The following is a 16,584-nucleotide window of genomic DNA, read 5'->3' on the forward strand; positions in this document are numbered from 1 at the left end:
TAGTAAAAATTTTCTGTATACAAAAATTAATAGTGTTTCTACTTGTGAACAAAAATCAAATGTGTTGGAAGAAAAGGCTCAATTGCTACAGTAATAAATAAATACAAATGGATATAAAATACCTAGATGCAAATTGGTAGTACATAAAAATTGATTTTAGGAAATGGAAAGATATACTATATTCTAAATTAAGTAGTCTCAACATCATAAAGATATCAATACCCATATAATAAACTATAAAACTAAAGCAATTATGGTATGAATGCCATGAATTCTTACCACCCTCCATGTCTGGAAGTTAATGTGATTGTAAAGTTTGCCTGAAAAGGCAAGTTAGCAAAAGAGGCAGTCATAAGAAAAGCTAAAAGAGAAGAAGTGAAAGCAATGGTGAGGAGAATTGGGGCGGGGGAGGCAGGGTGACATTGAGTAGTGTTTGCAATATTGGGAAATATTGAAATTTTGATAATTGAATGGTGTTGTATTATTCCATAAACAATGAGATAAGTCTACCAATCCTAACAAAACTTCCAATAAACATTTAGTATTTTACACATACTCTTAGTATTTGATAAAAGTGCATTACAAATAGAGAAACTATGGAATTTTTAGTAAGTTGTATTATTTAACTAAATGCCTTTATGGCAAATGATGAAATTGAAAAGAAAAAAAATTTTTTTTTTTGACAGGCAGAGTGGACAGTGAGAGAGAGAGAGACAGAGAGAAAGGTCTTCCTTTGCCGTTGGTTCACCCTCCAATGGCCGCCGCGGCCGGTACGCTGCGGCCGGCACACCACGCTGATCCGAAGGCAGAAGCCAGGTACTTATCCTGGTCTCCCATGGGGTGAAGGGCCCAAGGACTTGCGCCATCCTCCACTGCACTCCCGGGCCACAGCAGAGAGCTGGCCTGGAAGAGGGGCAACCGGGACAGAATCCGGTGCCCTACCGGGACAGAATCTGGTGCCCTGACCGGGACTAGAACCCGGTGTGCCGGCGCCGCTAGGCGGAGGATTAGCCTAGTGAGCCGTGGCGCCGGCTTTGAAAAGAAAATTCTAACATGTGTATGGAACTGCACAAAATCCTGAATAGCCAAAGCAATTGTTGTTTGTTGTTGTTATTAAAAATAACCTTGTTGGAGTTTTCTTGCCACCTGACTTCAAAATATAGTGCAAATCTATAGTTACCAAAGCAGCACAGTGCTAGCATAAAAATATAAGTTAAGTCAATGGAAAATAAAGACAGATGAAGTTAGCATATTACAGAAAACTGATTGACGATGATGAAGTCAAAAACACATAATGGATAAAGGACAATTTTCAATTTATGCTATAGGAGAAAATCAATATCCAAACAGAAAGATGGATGAAAATAGGTCCTTATCAAATTCTATATGAAAATAAATTATAAATTATTTGAAGATTTACATATAACATCTGAAACCCTAAAACCTCTAAAAGAAAACAGATGAAAATCTCCATGACATGGATATGAAATGTGACATCTTTATTAAAAATGAAAAAGCATCAATAAAAACATAAAAAGAAAAATAGGATTATATTAACATATATATATGTATGTAACAAATTACTCAACTAAAACTGTTCAAAAGACCTGAATAGACATTTTTCTACAGAATACAAATGACCAACAGGTATTTGAATAAAATGTTCAACATCAATAAACACCAAGAGACTGCACATTAAAATCACTATTATATATCACTTCACAACTGTTAGAATGGTCATTACCATAAACCTGAAGGATAACAAGTATCAGGGAGGACATAAAGAACAGGGAACCATTACACACTGTTGATGGGAATGCAGATTAGTATAGTCATTATGAAAAAACACTTCAATTATTTCTCAAGTAATTAAAAATAGAATTACCATATGATCCAGCAACCCCAATGCTTGATTTATATTTAAAAGAAATTAGATCAGTATGAGGAAAAGATACATATACTCTCATGTTTATTCACAATAGCCAAGACAGAGAATAAACCTGTGTCATTACTGCATAAAGAAAAGGTAATATACATACACAAAGGACTACTACTATACATGCATGTAAAGGAAATGCTGTAACTTGCCACATCATAAATATGCCTGGAGTTCATAATATATGTGAAACAAGCCAGACACAGAAAGACAAATACTGCATGTTTTCAGTCATATGTGGTCTGAAAAAGCTGACATAATAGAAGAGAGTAGACTGATAGTTAGCAGACGCTGAGGTGGTTCATGGAGGTAAGGAGATAACAGTCAAAAGATGCAAAATTTCACTTAGAAGAAATAATTTCATGAAGTCTTTTGTGCAATATGCTGCCTACGGCTAACGTATTTTATTCTTAATAAAATTTAAGAGAATATATATAAATATTCTCACTATAAGAAATGATAACATGAGAAGTATGTATGTTAATTAGATTTATTTATTTTTAAAGTTTAATTATTAATAAAAATGAACAGATTTCATACTTTTCATAGATACAATTCTATAGTCATTCCATAGTATATACATATACTTCAAGTAATTATGTTTTACATGGAAAACACCTTTTTTTAAATCACGAACAGATAATTTCATCTGCCCATGTAAAAATAAATACGTAAATAAACAGAAAAGGAGATAGTGTTATGGCACAACAGGTTAAGCTGCTACTTGGGATGTCCAATATAACATCCGAGTGTTGGTTTAAGTCCCGCTATTCTGTTTCCAATCCAGTTCCCTTCTAATGTACCTCGGGAGCAGGCGGTGATGGCATTAAGTACTTGATCCCCTGCCATTCAAGTGGGAGACCCAGATAGAATGTGTGACTCCTTGCTTCAGCTTGATGTATTCTCAGTTGTTGAGGCTACTTGGAGAGTGAACAATGAATGGAAGCTCTCCCTCTCTCTCTCCATTCCCCTCCTTCTCGCTTCCTCCCTCTCCCTTGACCCCTTTCCCTCCCCCTCTCCATCTCCTTCTCTCAGTTTCACTATAAATAAATAGATATATAACTAAGTAAATAATCTTTTAAAAATGCAGAAAAAACCCTAAGCAGTCATTATTTTAGATTTTTCATTTCTAACCTTACTGATCTCTTCTTGAATATTTTCAACTTTTTTTGCCTAGCTTATTTGGCTTGGAATATGATAAAAGAATTCTGATTCCTTGATAAACTCTTGGAATAAGCCCCTATTGCTCTTGGAACGATATCCAAAATTTATGGATCAGTAAACTGATTGTAACTGGCAACTCCTGCAGAATGAACTAAATTTCTTGTTCTCTGTGTTCATCCTTTCACATGGAGCACCTTGTTACACGTCTGTTTACTGCCACAAACCACTCTTCATAATTATCTCCATAAGGTATGATATTTCTTTCAATGTACCATCCAACTTTCTATATCTTTCATGATAAATGAGATTATGTGATTTTTTGTGTAAATGTCATGTCTCGTAATTTTTATAGTTCAAGGTCTTTGTTCTGTACTACAGATTCCAGCCTTTCTGAATCAGGATGATTCATATAGGATATTTTTAGAGGCCCATGAAATGGTAAGTCCCATCTCATATATGTTCATATACATACATACAGAAATCTTGGCTGCTTGGAAACACTGTAATACAGCCTACAACTAGCATAACTTCAGAAAGACTAACAGAAATGTTCTAGATACTCTTCCAACGTATTGAGGAAAAGATAAAGGTTGAGATAGTACCAGAGAAAATCATCAAATGATTCTAGGAACATCTTCAGCATCATAGAAAGACTCACAACAAGAATTAGATTCTACTGCCAAGGCTCTTTACATTATATGACTTTGAACCAGCTTAACTTAAATTTAACTTCCTTTCTTTATCAATGAACTATTGGTCCAAATAGCAATTAGCCTTTCAAAGTTTGACTTCAGTTAATCTTTTTTTATTTTTATTTTTTTTAATTTTTTTTTTTTGACAGGCAGAGTGGACAGTGAGAGAGACAGACAGAGAGAAAGGTCTTTCTTTGCCGTTGGTTCACCCTCCAATGGCCGCCGCAGCCAGCGTGCTGCGGCCGGCGCACCGCGCTGATCCGATGGCAGGAGCCAGGTACTTCTCCTGGTCTCCCATGGAGTGCAGGGCCCAAGGACTTGGGCCATCCTCCACTGCACTCCCTGGCCACAGCAGAGAGCTGGCCTGGAAGAGGGGCAACCGGGACAGAATCCGGCGCCGTGACCGGGACTAGAACCTGGTGTGCCGGCGCCGCAAGGCGGAGGATTAGCCTAGTGAGCAGCGGCACCGGCTCGACTTCAGTTAATCTATCAGACATAAATAGTACTGGAATTTTTAAACATAAATGCTTTATTTTCAGAGATATGGGAAATACCTCCTTTAATAAAATGGAGTATCCACCTTATGATCTGAATCTCTAAATAAGTTTGTGGCACCTTTTAAAATTATGAAAACTTTTTAATTATCAGATGAAGTGATTCCTTAAGGCTTACAAATCTATGAGTGTAAATGCAGAATACAACTTTTTCTTTAAGACTGGAGTACAAGGAAAATTTAAAAATAGGTGTGGAAAATACTTTTGATAGGGTAGAAAAGGCTTTTCTGACTTTGAAATCAACTTTGGGCAACTGTTCCAAAAAATAACAACCAAGTGCAAGTGAGTTTGTCATTTTTTTCCTTTGATTCCTACAGATATATACAACAAGAAGCCCAGAGAGAAAAATCTACTTTATTAAAAAAAATTACTTATGGGAGGAGATTTAGCAGCACCCTTATTCTATTTAGATTGCTGATCCTCACAGATAATACTAATGTGCAAAATTCATAAGATGTTCAGATCAAAATCAGAGACCAAAAATTATATATATATATGTATATATATATGCAGTGTAGAAGAGCAATGCATGTTAAGACATAGGGGCTTTATTATAGAAATTGAAAAGAAATGGAAAAGCAATGTGTAAGCTATTATGATATAAAATTTGTGTATGCATCTGTCCTGGCATTCCAATCAATGTGGATCAAAAAATTTGTCAAAAATATAGAATATTGGATGTATATGTATACTTGTACTAAAATCCAAATGACACAGAACAGCAATTAAATAGCCTGAAAATAGATCTATTCTTCTAATACTTCTAGAAAACTTACTGATGAGGAGGCATGACTTGTACTTATACAACATAAAAACATCAAACTTCTGAGGGCCACAGAAGGTTCTCAAGAAAAGAGAGAATGTTTGCAAAATCCTGTGTCAGAAAGAACACTATCTCACCTCCTGAAAGCAGCCACAATCTCACAGCAATTGCAAGCTTTAAGTGGAAATATAAATAAATAAAGTCTTTAACCAACTACGACTGCAAGGGGATCACGTTTATGCTGGTGGAAATAATTAACCAGCTGGAGCTTAGCCAGTACACCAGACAGAAAATATCACCATCCCCTCTCAAATTCTTTGGGATTTTTAATGAGCACAAATCGTCATGACTGAGTTTTCATGCTCCATCCACATAAAGGACTTCTTAACAGTACAACTGATCTGTTCCTTCCCTTGACTCATGCTATGGGACATTGATTCAGAACACAGGATTAGGAAGTTTGTGGACCACTGCAAAACATTTTCAGTTCAATTAAATAACAGATTTTCCAGGATAGTGACAGTGTTGTTTTGCTGCTAGCAGCAAATGGCAGAACTGCTTGATGAATTCCTATCAAGGAATTTAATATTTTAATGTGGATCATCTATAAAGGCTTAATACTGTTTTCTGCCACTTGGAACACCTCTACTCTCCTCCCTAACACCAGTTTTACTTTTGTTCATTAGCTGTGGCTTCCCTGGCTTAGCCTTTTGCATACATGCATTTGATTTGTGCCGAATGGATGACAAATTATTCAGGTTGCAAATCATAATTGAGCAGAAATCCATGTAATGTGACTCACACAAACCTGCCATCCACTTCTGTTTTGCAAAGACTGCAGTATTAATAGTTGCCAGAGAAAATGATATTTGTTCAGGTTTACTACTGACCTGCATTCTTGAGACAGCGAAGATTCTTTTCTTTTCTTTTCTTTCTTTCTTTCTTTCTTTCTTTCTTTCTTTCTTTCTTTCTTTCTTTCTTTCTTTCTTTCTTTCTTTCTTTCTTTCTTTCTTTCTCTTTCTTTCTTTCTTTCTCTTTCTCTCTCTCTCTCTCTCTCTCTTTCTTTCTTTCTTTCTTTCCTTCTTACAGGCAGAGTGGACAGTGAGAGAGAGAGCAGAGAGGAAGGTCTTCCTTTTCCATTGGTTCACCCCTCAATGGCCATTGTAGCCGGCACGCTGCATCCAGCACACCGCACTGATCCAAAACCAGGAGCCAGGTGCTTTTCCTGGTATCCCAGGCGGGTGCAGGGCCCAAGGACTTGGGCCATCCTCACTGCACTCCCGGGCCATAGCAGAGAGCTGGACTGACTTTCTATAGCCCACAAACTCCAAAATAGAGAAAATTTCTAGGAGCTTCCTAGTATAATGAGACTTAAAGGTAGCACTGGAGAAGTAACTATCAATTTTGAACTTTTAATTTTTTTTTTATTTATTTGACCAATAGAGTTAGACAGTGAGAGAGAGAGACAGAGAGAAAAGTCTTCCTTCCGTTGGTTCACCCCCCAAATGGCTGCTACAGTCGGTGCTGCACCGATCCAAAGCCAGGAGCTAGGTGTTTCTGGTCTCCCACGCGGGTGCAGGCGACCAAGGACTTGGGCCATCCTCCACTGCCTTCCCAGGCCACAGCAGAGAGCTGGACTGACAGAGGAGCAGCCAGGACTAGAACCTGGCCCCATACAGGATGCCGGCACTGCAGGCGGAGGATTAACCTAGTAAGCCACAGCGCCGGACCCAAGCAACTATCAATTTTGAGCACTTATGTGCAAAACTCTATACTAGACATTTCACAATTATGATTTCATTTAACCCTCCCAGTAATGGAAAGGATGTTTTGCTAATGTCATTTAACACATGAAGGGGAGGGATGTGATGTACTTGCAGGAATCCAAGCAGCTAACATTCTTCCTTCACCTATTCAGGCTTTTTTTATAAATAAAAATACAGTACCATAAAAACTCTCTTTCTCTCTTTCTCTCTCCCTTTCTCTCTCTTTCTCTCTCTCTCTCTCTCTCTCTCTCACACACACACACACACACAGGCAAGAAGTTCATGCTGTTCACCAGATTTGGGAAGAGATACATCATTGTGGTTCGAATATTCTATATATCCATATTTAATCTACTCTAAAACCATGAACATTAAATTGTAGCACAAAAGCAAAAATTCAGAGTATGATTTGGCATTATAGCAGGTATTTCTCCATTTTCTCCTGAATGCTTTCCCTCACATTTCATTTGCTGCATTTTTCCCCCCTCAGGTGGTTGACCCTCTCAAACTGTATCTCCTGATGTTATATGCATTCGTCAGAGTTCTGCTGAGAGGATACCGGTATGACATTGGACAAAAGAATAGGAAAAGCTAGAGTATGCTCTCCTCTCTCCTCATGCCACAGGCAGTTTGCGGTGGATTGTTCACTCCTCTAGCTTCAATTCATCACCAAATGGATTGTTCTCCGTGGTCCCAGCTCTTGATGGGAAACCCAGCTGTGGTTCTCTGGTAACACTACGCCTGGTGATAACAGCTGGCTTGCCTTTTAGCTACTTTTACAATATCTTTAATAGTACAAAATTCACTTTAATGACGTTCATAGTTAGTTTGCATGCTATATCTAGAAACTAGAGAGTATTCCAAGGTGAAAATAAAATAAAGTAAATTAAATTAAAAAAACAAAAAATTATTCTTATTTTGGTTGTAGCCTTATCATAGTTTTAGCTCTTTTACATCTATCAGCTTTCTGTAGGCTGAGGCAGAGTCAAACTTTTCTTTTCATGTGGATATTCAGTTGTTCCAGGATCATTTTTTTGAAAAGATTATTCTTGTAATGACGCTGTGGCACAGTAGAATTAGCTACAGCCTGCAATGCAGGCATCCCATATGGGCACTAGTTTGAGTCCCACTTCCTATCTAGCTCCCTGCTAATGTGCTTGAGAAAGCATCAAAGGATGGCCCAAGTGCTTGGGCCCTTGCCACCCACATGGGAGATCAGGATGGAATTCCTGTCTCCTACTATTGGCCTGGCCAGACCTTGCTGTTAGAGCCATTTTGGAAGTGAATCACTGAATGAAAGATTCCTATCTCTCTTGCTCTCTCTCTCTCTGTGTTTTCAAATAAATTAATTAAATCTTTTTAAAAAAGACTATTCCTTCCCCCCAATTAACACCCATTATGAATTTTACTATTTCATGTAAATTTTGAAACAAGGACATATGAGTTCTCAAAATGTATCATTTCTTTTCATTATTATAACTGCTATGGGTCTCCTAAATTTTCATATGAATTTTGGATTGGCATGTCAATTTCAGCAAGGAAGTCACTGGTATTTGACAGGGATTTTATTGTATATGCAGATCAATTTGGGGAATATGGATGCTGTAATAATACCAAATCATCCATTTCATGATGACAATGTGACTTTCTGTTTATCCTGATCCTCTTTTTCTTAAAAGATTTATTTTTTGTTTATTTGAAAGAGTTAGAAAGAGAGGTAGAGACAGAGAGAGAGAAGTCTTTAACCTGCTGGGTCACCCCCAAATGGCCTCAACTGCTAGAGCTGAGCAGATCCAAAGCCAGGAACCAGAAGCTTCTTCTGGGCCTTCCACAGGGGTGCCGGGGCCCAAGGACCTAGGCCATCCACCACTGGTTCTCCCAGATGGATTAACAGTGGAGCAGCTGGGACTTAACACTGGCGCCTATATGGGATGCCAATGCAGTATGCCTGGGCTTTAACACACTGTGCCATATGGCTGGCCCCTTAGATCTTCTTTAAATTATTTTAATAATTATTTTGTAGTCATTTATAATAACATGCCTTATACAATTTATTTGATATTTATTCCCAAGTATTTCCTTATTTTTGATGCTGTAGAAAATGGCATTCTTTATTTTCACTTATATATTATTTACTGTTATTTTATAGAGATAAATTAATTTCAATATTTTACTTGTATTTTGCAACTTTAATGAGTTCTCCTACTACATATAATAGTTTTACTTGTGAATTCGTTAAGATTCCTATGTATACAATATTATCATCTGCATATAGAAACAGTTTATTTCTTCCTTTCTAATCTGGATGCTTTTTATTAAAGATTTTTTTTTTATTCATTTGAAAGTCAGAGTTACACAGAGAGAGAAGGAGAGGCAGATAGAGAGAGGGAGAGAGAGAGAGAGAAAGAGAGGCAGATAGAGAGAGGGAGAGAGAGAGAGAGAGAGAGAAAGAGGTCTTCCATCCTCTGGTTCACTCTCCAATCACTCCCCAATTGGCTGCAACAGCCCGGAGCTACACCAAACCGAAGCCAGGAGCCAGGAGATTCTTCTGGGTCTCCCACGCGGGTGCAGGGCCTCAAGGATTTGGGCCATCTTCCACTGCTTTTCCAGGCCATAGAGGAGAGTGGATCAGAAGTGGAGCAGCCAGGACTCCAAACCAGTGCACATATGGTATGCCAGCACTTCAGGTGGCAGCTTTACCTGCTATATCACAGAGCTGGCCCCTCAATCAGGATGCTTTTTATTTCATTTTTTTTTATTTAATTGCTTTGCTACATAGAGTGAAAATGTTAAAAGGGAAAAATCTTTGATTTCTTCCAGATTTTAACATGAACAAATTCAGTTTTCTATCACTAATCATGATGTTAGCTGTGAGTTGTTTGGAGATGTATCTTATCAATTTGGAGGAGTTCTTCTCCATTCCTAATTTCTTAAGATTTTTTTTTTTTGGTTTATCATGAAAATATGTTTACATTTTTCAATTGTTTTTCTAAGCTTTTGAGATGATGTGTTGATTGTCTTTAACTTCGTAATATTGTGTGTTACCTGGAATGATTTGGTGTGTTAAATCTAAGAAGTTTCTGCATAACAAAAGAAACACTCAACAATGTGAAGAGGCAACCTACAGAATGGTAGAAAATATTTGTAAACTATGCATCGATACAGGATTAATATCCAGATTATATAAAGAGCTCAACAACAACAATAAAACAATCCAGTTACGAAATGGGCAAAGGACATGAACAGGCACTTTTCAAAGCATGAAATTCAAGTGGCTAACAGCAACATGAAGAAATGTTTAGGCTCAGTAGTCATCAGGGAAATACAAATAAAAACTACAATGAGGTTTCCCCTCACTTCAGTTAAAAAGGTTATCATTTGGGGGCCAGTGCTATACCATAGTAAGCTAAGCCTCTGCCTGTGGCACTGACATCCCATATGGGCAACAGTTTATATCCTGGCTGCTCCTCTTGCTATTCAGCTCTATGCTATGACCTGGGAAAGCCATGGAGGATGGCCAAAGTTTTTGGGCCCTTGAACTCACGTGAGAAATCTGGAAGAAGCTTCTAGGTCCTGGCTTCAGATTGGCAAGCTCCCAACCATTGCAGCCATTTGGGGAGTAAGTCAGAGGATGGAAGATGACCTTTCTCTCTGTCTGTTCCTCTCTCTGTCTGTAACTTTGCCTCTCAAATAAATAAATAATTTTTTTTTAAAAAGAAAAGCTATCATTCAAAAATAAAGTAACAAATACTAACTAGGATGCAGAGGAAAAGGAGCACTAATACATTTCTGGTGGGAATGTAAACTAGCACTGCCATTGTAGAATACAGTATGGGCACTCCTCAGAAATCTGAAAATAGATCTGCAATATAATCCAGTAATTCCATTCCTAGGAATTTACTCAAAAGAAATGAAATCAGCATATGTAAGAGTCGTCTGTACCCCCATGTTTATACCAGTTAAATTCACAATAACTAAGATATGGAATCAATGCAGATATCCATCCACTGATGACAGGATAAAGAAAATAATGTATTTATACATAATGGGATACTATTCTGCCATAAAAAATTAAATTCTGTTTTTCACAACAAAATGGATGCAGCTGGAATTCAATATGATTAGTGACTTAAGCCAGTCCCAAAAAGACAAATATTATGTTTTCTCTGATTTGTGGTAGCTAATATAGACAATACAAAACTATAAAATCTATGAGTGAAATTTATATCTTAACATTTGATCATTTTTATTGAACTTGTCTATATACCTGTGGAACAGTTTCTTTCTACTTCTTGGAATCTTTATTTGGTGGAGGATTAAGCCTATGATTATAAAGCAATTTAAAGTATGTATTTCAGGGGCCCAGTGTCGTGGCGCATTAGGTCATTCCTCTGCCTGCTGCACCGGCATCCCATATGGGCACAGGTTCTAGTCCCAGCTGCTCCTTTTCCAGTCCAGCTATCTGCTATGGCCTGGGAAAGCAGTGGAGGATGGCCCAGGTTTTTGGTCCCTGCACCAGCATGGGAAACCAGAAGGAGGCACCTGGCTCCTGGCTTCTGATCTGCATATCTCTGGACATTGTTGCCATTTGGGGAGTAAACCAACGAAGGGAAGACCTTTCTCTCTTTCTCTCTCTCACTGTCTGTAACTCTACCTGTCAAATAAATAAATTTAAAAAAATCTAAAAAAAACTATGTATTTCAAAAATTGGAAAAAAGGATGGAAAAAACAAGAGGGATGTAGAGTCAAAAGTATCATTATGTGATTAAAATCATATATGAAATCTGGTCTCTATATATCAATTAAAATATATTTTCATCGATCACCCAAAAGAAATAATTCATTATCCATTTAAATTGAAGAAATCTCATTACATTTTCAGGTCCTACTACAAATTCTAGTTTTCCTGATATTTCTACCACATCTTCCTTAACAGGAATCTTGAACCCCTAAAAATTATTCATTGCAATTGGAATTGATTTCTTCCAAATTCCTTTTAATGTTGATACTTTGGCATCTTTCTAAGAGTAACAAATATTCTTAATGACATTTAGCATGGTGCTTCCTTTCCAGAATGGTTTCAATTTACTTTTTCTAGATCCTTCAGAGAAATCACTATATGGCAGCTAGAGCCATATCATACATATCTCTTAAACAATGAAATTTAAAAGTCAAAATTAATTTTTGATCAGTGGGCATCAGAGCAAATCTTGTATTAGTAGTTAGGAAAATGTCGCTCCCCCATTCGCGGAGGAATGACAGTAGACCCTGTGCTGTTCTTTTGTCTGCTCGGTCCTTCCCGGGTTGGCTGCCGACCCCTCCACCTCTGTGGAGGGGCGGTACCCCCTGCCACTTTCCCCACTTCTGCGGAGGAGCAGCATACCACCAGCCGGCTCTCTCGGGGGCTGCTCAGATGTTATCCAGATGTTCCTGGTGCATGTTGTCTCTCTCCTCCTTTATAGTCCTCTTCCACCAATCCCAACTCTGCTACCCACACGCCGAGCACGTTGCTCTCCTCCAATCAGGAGCAGGATCAGCTCCTGCAGGTTATTGGTCGAACTGGAGGCAGCTGTGTAGAAGTTGTTTGGTCTCTCTCTCAGCGCCATATTGTGGGAGAGCAGATGCATAGAATAAGTCTTAATTCCAGTAACCGTCTAGTCTCAGTTGCTCCCCACAGAAAACAACATTAATCTTGTATATCTCCATCAGAGCTCTTGGGTAAGCAGGTGCATTTTTCAATGGGCAATAAACTTTGAAAGGAATTATTTTTTCTCTAAGTAGCAGGTCTCAACTGTGGGCTTAAAATAGCCAGTAAGACATGTTGTAAATAGATGTGTTGTCACAGAGGCTTTACAGAAAGAATAGATTTAATGTAATACCTAAGGGTTTAGGAGTTTCAGAATGGTATGTGAGTATTGGTTTCAACTTCAAGTTACAAACTGTATTTACCCTTAACAAGATAGTCAGCATGTCCTTTTAACCCAAGCATTGAGTTCTCTCCAGCTCTGCAAGTCCCAGGAGCATCTTCCTCCAATATAAGGTTGCTTGGTCCACTTGGAAAATATGCTGTTGCCAAGTTCATCATAGTTCTGAAGGCTGAGAAGTAAAAACAGAAATGTACTAGCAGATTCAGGATCTGATAAAGACCCATTTTATGCCTCAGAGATGGCAACTTTAGCTGTATTCTCACATGGCAGAAAGTGAAACAGCTCTGCCACACTTCTTTATGAAGTGACTAATCGAACTGATAAGCGTTCTACCCTTATGACTTAATCAATGTCTAAGCCCCACCTATTAATACTATCTCATTATTATCTATTTTGCCCCCCAAAAATTTTTAATACAAACCAAAAAAGGTTTGTATTAAAATACACTTTGATATTAAATATGTCAATCAAGAATTTTGATTATTGTTTGTAGACCATAACATTTTTCATATTTTTATTTTTAACCATTTTTTCTTGTAATATAATATCTCTTGAAGGCAACATACGATCATGTCATTTATTCTTACTTATTATTATTTAAAGATTGATTTATTAATTTGAAAGGCAGAGTTACAGAAAGAGACAGAAACAGAGCGATCTATCTTCTGGTTCACTGCACAAATGGCCTTATGAGCAGGGACTAGACCAGGCTGAAGCCAGGTGCCAAGAGTTTAAACCTATCTCTGTGTTGGTGCAGGGACCCAACGATTTGGGCCATTGGCTTATTTCCCAGGCACATTAATAAGGAGCTGGATCAGAGGTGGAATAGCACAGGGACTCGAACTGGTATCTACATGGGATTCTGGCACTGTAGGCACCAGTTTAATGCCTTTAGCCACAGCACTGGCCCTGATCATGTTATTTTTTAAAATATCTTTTCCAATCTAGATCATTTAATGAACCGGTTAGTTTGTTTAATCCATTTACATTTAACCCAGTTAAGTGACTCTTCCGTCACTACCTTATTTGTTTTAAATATATTCTAGTGTACTATTTTAATTATCTTGTTTCTTTTTATATCTTTATGTTATTTTTAGTGCTTATTTTGGGGATTAAAATTAAAATCTTAATTTAAAATAATCTAGTTTAGATTAATAGTACAATTTCAACAGTACACTGAAATTTATTCTAAATTATATCCATTTCCATTTCTCTAATTATTACCATTTAAGTGACTTATTATTTAAATATTGTGATTGGAACTGGTGTTCAGTACAGTGATTCAAACACTGCTTTGGATACCTCCAGCTCTGCCTTTGATTCTAGGTTCCTACTACTATGGACCCTGAGAGGCACAGGCGATGGCTCAAGTACTTAGATACTTGCCACCAACATGGAAAAATGAGACTGAGTCTTTTTGGCTATGGCCTGTTCCAGAGTTGGCTGTTGCAGACATTTGGCTGAACAAGCAGGTGGAAAATATGTCTTTTTCTCTCTCACTTTTTCTCTGCCTTTCAAATAAATAAGACATATAAAGGTATACAATTATAAATGTCTGTGATTTATGCAGTGTCATATATATGCCATGTATTGTAAAATCATATATATATATACATATACTTAAATTGCAGCCCACCAAAATAGTTTTATTATTGTTGCTTTACACAATTATCTTATAATTAAATAAGAGAGGAGATATAAAACAAAATACATATATAGTCTTTTACATTAACTAATGTAGTGAACTTTACTCACACTTCATACTTATTTAGGCAGAATTGAGTTACCAAGTTTTATTTCAATTGAATTGAGTTAAAGACCTCTAGCATTTCCTGGAGTGTGTCTTTCAGTGACATATTCTCATTTTTTGCTTATTTGCTAATATCTTAATATATTTCACTTTTAAAAAAAAACTTATTTACTTTTACTTGAAGTTGAGTTACAGAGAGATAAAGAGGAGAGAGAGAGATCGGTCTTCCATCTGCTGGTTCACTCCCCAAATGGCCACAACAGCTGAAGCAGGGCTGGTCCAAAGTCAGGAGCCAGGAACTTCTGAGTCTCCTATGTCAGTGGCAGGGGCCCAAGCACTTAGACCATCTCCCATTGCTTTTCCCAGGCCATTAGCAGTGAACTGGATAGGAAGAGGAGCAACAGGAAGACATGAACTAGAATCCATATGGATGCCAGTATCATAGGAGGTACCTTTACCTGCTATGTTACCATGCCTGCCCCATTATATCCTTCATTTTTGAAATCTAGTTTTGCTTAATTTAGAATTATTGGCTAAGCCATTTTTACTTTTTTTGGCATTTGTATATGTCATCTACTGTTTCTGTTCTTCTTAGTTACTGATAGAGGTCATCTGTTAATCTTATTGAGAATTAATTCTATGGCATATTTTATTTTTCTCCTGCTGCTGTTCTCATTGTTTAGTGATTTCCTTGTACTAATTCTCTGGAATCTGTGTCCTCCCTGGTATGCAGCTACTACTTGATTATCTTAGTGCTCAGCCAAAGATTGATCAAAGATTTTCTTAAAATCTTGAATAAAAAGTCTTCCTCTTGCCATGGAACTCTGAATGTATATTGGGGGACACCTTCAACCTTCATTGTGCTTGAAATTCTGCTTTGGCAAAACAGCTAGCCTGCAGAAGTCCTCAAGGTCATGGTGAGTGCACAAGTCAGGTTTCTGCAGGAGTTTCTTAGGCATGTGAACATCTTGTATATTTAAGTTTAGCATTTAGAGTTCTCAAAAATATCTTAAGATGTCACAAGCCCTAATACATACAATTATTTCTCAGTTGTTTCTTTGAAGTATTTGGCCAGATTCTTGTTTACCTCAACTTGTGTCACAGCAACAGTGAGTTAAAATGAACTGACTGGAGAAGCCAACTTCCCACTATAAGGTGCCTTGGGTCCTGGACCTCAATATGGGCACGTGACAGCAGGGCAATGATGCATCATGGGAAAAGACAAACAACCAGATCCAAAAGTGTCAGCAGTATATCCGTGGTCATGTGTGTGTGTCTGCACATGTGTGTGGCATGCAGGTGTATGAGGCAGGCCGTGGGCAGCTCATGTTCATGGACCAATACCATAGGCAGAAGCTGGCAGTGCAGGGCTTCAAGAAGGCACTTTTCCAGTTTTTCCACAATGCACAGTGCCTGGGCTGTAAGCTCCTGGGCCCTGTGCTCAAGAAGCTGGCAGAGCTCAAAGCAGTGTTAGAGCGACTGGAGTTGTACAACTTAGACTCAGGCTCCCTGCTAGTCATTTATGGTGGAAAGCAGTGGCCTGAAGTGGCCCTGGACTCAGATGCTGAGGACTTAGAAGACCTTTCAGAGGAGTCATCTGTAGAGTCCACTGGTGCCTATGCCTACAAGCCTACCAGCCCAGTGGACATGCACATGATGAACTTTGCACACACTACCTGCTGGCTGTATGGCAAGTACAGTGTGGCGCACAGGGCCAGTATGCTGCCTATATATTTGGGTTCCAGAACTTGGTAGACACTGTCACAGGGGTAAGTGAGGATGGTGGGGAGTGAGCTCACTGGCTGCTCCAGCACCTGAGATACTCTTTGTGTCCCATCACAGCTATTCTGCATCAGGGAGCAGGCCAGCGTGGCCAAGTGGTGTCCCCTGCAGCCCGGAGCTGATTTGCAGTGGCCTCTGAGCCAGCCCCAATTGCACTCATAGTCTTTATTTATTTCAACAGTTTTGTCAACATTCCATATTTGATGATGAAGATACCTCTTTCTTCCCTTAGTGTAAATGTTCTAATACA

At 38.2% G+C, this 16,584-nt stretch overlaps 1 pseudogene; it reads left to right on the top strand.

The window, feature by feature from the left end:
• LOC103350619 (inositol hexakisphosphate kinase 2 pseudogene) overlaps nt 1-16,345 on the top strand; it is a 190,842-nt pseudogene extending 174,497 nt beyond the window's left edge.
• The last annotated feature ends 239 nt before the right edge of the window (nt 16,346-16,584 follow it).

Source organism: Oryctolagus cuniculus, chromosome 4 (assembly GCF_964237555.1).
Source record: "Oryctolagus cuniculus chromosome 4, mOryCun1.1, whole genome shotgun sequence".
Taxonomy (NCBI): domain Eukaryota; kingdom Metazoa; phylum Chordata; class Mammalia; order Lagomorpha; family Leporidae; genus Oryctolagus; species Oryctolagus cuniculus.